The sequence below is a fragment of the Triticum aestivum genome, chromosome 6A, assembly GCF_018294505.1.
Source record: "Triticum aestivum cultivar Chinese Spring chromosome 6A, IWGSC CS RefSeq v2.1, whole genome shotgun sequence".
Taxonomy (NCBI): Eukaryota; Viridiplantae; Streptophyta; class Magnoliopsida; order Poales; family Poaceae; genus Triticum; species Triticum aestivum.
The window spans coordinates 601,944,949-601,948,838 of record NC_057809.1 but is presented as its reverse complement, the minus strand read 5'-3'; positions in this window follow the sequence as shown (position 1 = coordinate 601,948,838).

Sequence of the window (3,890 nt, the reverse complement as noted above, 5' to 3'; positions counted from 1 at the left end):
GAAGGTTCAGAGACGGGCAGTCAACTCTGTTGAACCGGCCACACCCCGTTATCTACGTTGGTCTGAACAGCCAATCATATGGAGCAGAGAGGATCACCCACCCCAGGTCGATAATCCGGGTCAGTTGGCTCTGGTGGTGGCGCCTCAGGTGGGAGGTTATAAGTTCACCAAGGTGCTCATGGATGGAGGAAGCAGCATTAACATCCTGTACTATGAGACCTTCCGTCGTATGGGACTAACAGATAAGAATCTCAAACCGTCTAATACAGTATTCCACGGTGTAGTGCCTGGCAGATCAGCATATCCCGTTGGTAAGATAGCTCTGAAGTGGCCTTTGGGGATGATCATGATTCCAGGTCGGAGACATTGACGTTTGAAGTGGTGAAAATCCAAAGTCCATATCATGCCCTGTTTGGGCGACCGGCATACGCCAAGTTTATGGCTCGGCCCTGTTATGTGTATTTGCAGCTCAAGATGCCGGGTCACAAGGGGACAATAACGGTTCACGGAAGCCGCAAAATCGCTTTGGAATGCGAGGAAGGAGATGCGGCTTATGCAGAGTCGGTTTGTGCCACCGAGGAGTTGAAGTACTATAAAGACAATGTTGATCCGGCGGACATGACTCCGTTGAAGAAGCCAACTACGGAGCATGATCCGGCCCTGAAGTTCAAATCGGCAGCAGAAACTAAGCTTGTTGACTTCGTACCTGGCGATTCGTCCAAGCAGTTCAGCATCAGTGCCAACTTGGATCCGAAATAGGAAAGCGCGCTCATCGAGTTCATCCGTGAGAATCGGGACATTTTTGCATGGAAGCCCTCTGACATGCCAGGTGTACCGAGGCAACTCACTGAGCACACACTTAATGTGGATCCTAAATATAAACCGGTGAAACAGTTCCTCCGCCGGTTTAACGAAGAAAGACGCAAGGCGATTGGAGAAGAGGTAGCCAGGCTCTTAGCAGCTGGCTTTATTGTTGAAGTTTTTCACCCCGAGTGGCTTGCCAATCCGGTGCTAGTCCTTAAGAAAAACGGCACCTGGCGCATGTGTGTGGATTACACAGATCTTAATAAGGCTTGTCCATCAGATCCTTTTGCCCTCCCCCGTATTGATCAAATCATTGATGCTACGGCGGGTTGTGAGCGTTTAAGTTTTTTGGATGCATATTCTGGCTATCATCAGATCAAAATGGCAGTTAAGGACCAGGAGAAGACGGCATTCATAACTCCCTTTGGAGCCTTCTGCTATGTGTCTATGCCCTTTGGGCTCAAAAGTGCCCAGGCAACTTATCAACGGTGTGTACAAAATTGTCTTCACAAGCAGATTGGCCGTAATGTACATGCTTACATGGATGATATCATGGTTAAATCCAGGGAGAAGGAGACTCTGGTTGATGATTTGAAGGAAACCTTTGATAACCTAAGGACGTACAAGATGATGCTTAATCCGGACAAGTGTGTCTTTGGTGTACCGACGGGCAAGTTATTGGGTTTTCTGGTGTCCAACAGGGGAATTGAGGCTAATCCGGAGAAGATCACAGCCATCACCTCCCTGGCTAAACCGAAGTGTATCAATGATGTTCAATGCCTGGCAGGCCGGATTGCTGCGTTAAGCCGGTTTATCAGCCGCCTTGGTGAGAAGGCGATCCCTTTGTATCAGATGTTGAAAAAGACGGATCAGTTCGTCTGGAGTTCTGCTGCTAATGAAGCATTTGAGGACTTAAAGCGGCAATTGGCCAATCCACCTGTGCTCGCCGCTCCTATTGACAAGGAGCCGTTACTGCTATATGTTGCTGCTAATGCTCGTGCGGTCAGCGTGGCTATTGTGGTGGAGCGAAAGGAGGCAGGTAAGGAGCATCCGGTTCAACGTCCGGTCTATTATATCAGCGAGGTGCTCATTGAGTCCAAGCAAAGGTATCCGCATTGGCAGAAGCTGGTGTATGGAGTTTTTATGGCAAGCCGGAAGCTTAAGCAATATTTCCAAGGGCACTCAATTACGGTAGTCAGTTCTGCTCCTTTGGGAGATATCATCCAGAACCGGGAAGCAACTGGCCGGATTGCAAAGTGGGCCATAGAGCTGGGGCCGTACGGTTTGAAGTATGTGCCTCGGACAGCGGTTAAGTCTCAAGCACTTGTTGATTTCATCAATGATTGGACGGAAATGCAAGCACCTGAAGAAAAGCCGGATCATACGTATTGGACCATCCATTTTGACGGATCCAGGCAGTTGGAAGGCTCGGGGGCTGGAGTCGTATTAACTTCCCCACGAGGTGATAAGTTTTGTTATGTTCTCTGTTTAATGTTCCCTTGTACTAACAATGCAGCTGAGTATGAAGCCTTGCTCCATGGTCTCCGGATGGCTAAGGAGATGAATCTAAGTCGAGTTAAGTGCTTCGGTGACTTGGACCTTGTGGCTCAGCAAGTGTCTGGCACTTGGGACTCCAAGGACCCACTCATGGCAGCATATCGTTGTGAGGTGGATATTGTTGCAGGTTATTTTAGAGGCTATCAGGTGGACCACGTGGACCGGCGGAAAAATGAAGCAGCGGACGCTTTAAGCCGGCTGGGCTCTCAGCGCAAACCGGTCCCGCCCAATGTTTTTTTGGATGTGCTGCACAACCCGTCGGTGAAGATCCCTGGAGAAGAGGATTTGGCTATTCCTGATCCGGAGGCTCAATTGGTGGCAGTTCTTCATGTTATTCCGGATTGGACGCTTCCTTACCTGGCGTACAAGAATCGGGGCGAGTTGCCAGAAGATGAGATTCTGGCCCGACAGATAATCCGGCGATCCAAGTCCATGGCTGTCATCAACGGTGAGTTGCATCGTTGTAGTGTATCAGGAGCTTTTCAACGTTGCGTGTCTCCTGAAGAAGGCCATGAAATTTTGCGCGAGATCCACGAAGGAGATTGTGGTCACCACGCCGGTTCAAAGTCTCTGGTGGCTAAAGCGTTTCGCCATGGTTTCTATTGGTTAACTACTCATGCTGATGCGGAGGATCTGTCAGACGATGTGATGGTTGCCAAAGGTTTTCAAGACGTGCTCATGTACCGGCTCAAGAATTGAGAATGATTCCAATTACTTGGCCGTTTGCGACTTGGGGGCTGGATATGGTTGGGCCTTTCAAAAGGTCCAAAGATAAGAAGACCCACCTCCTGGTGGCGGTTGACAAGTTTACAAAGTGGGTGGAGGCAGAACCTGTTAGCAAGTGTGATGCGGCCACGGCGGTTCAGTTCATCAAAAAGGTGATTTTCCGGTTTGGATTTCCGCACAGTATTATCACAGATAATGGTACCAATTTGTCCAAAGGTGCTATGAAGGAGTTCTGCGAACGGGAGCACATCCGGCTCGACGTTTCATCAGTGGCACATCCACAGTCCAATGGTCAAGCAGAAAGAGCTAATCAAGAGATCTTGAGAGGCATCAAGCCCCGGCTCATGGTTCCTTTGCAGAGAACGCCGGGTTGTTGGGTAGAAGAATTACCATCTGTGTTATGGAGCATCAATACAACACCCAACAGATCAACAGGATACACACCGTTCTTCATGGTTTATGGAGCGGAGGCGGTTCTCCCCAGTGATATCCGTCATGATTCACCTCGTGTCACGGCTTATATTGAAGCGGACAACGAGACAGCACGGCAAGATGCTTTGGACCGGTTGGATGAAGAGCGTGACATCGCAGCCGCCCGATCGGCGATTTACCAGCAGGATCTTCGTCGTTATCACAGTCGCCGGGTCAGAACCAGAGCTTTCAGGAAGGAGATTTGGTGCTTCGGCTCATCCAAGATCAGACTGATATGCATAAGCTATCCCCACCTTGGGAGGGGCCTTTCGTGGTCAGCAAGAATCTGCACAACGGGTCGTACTATCTGATCGATATTCGAGAGCATAAGG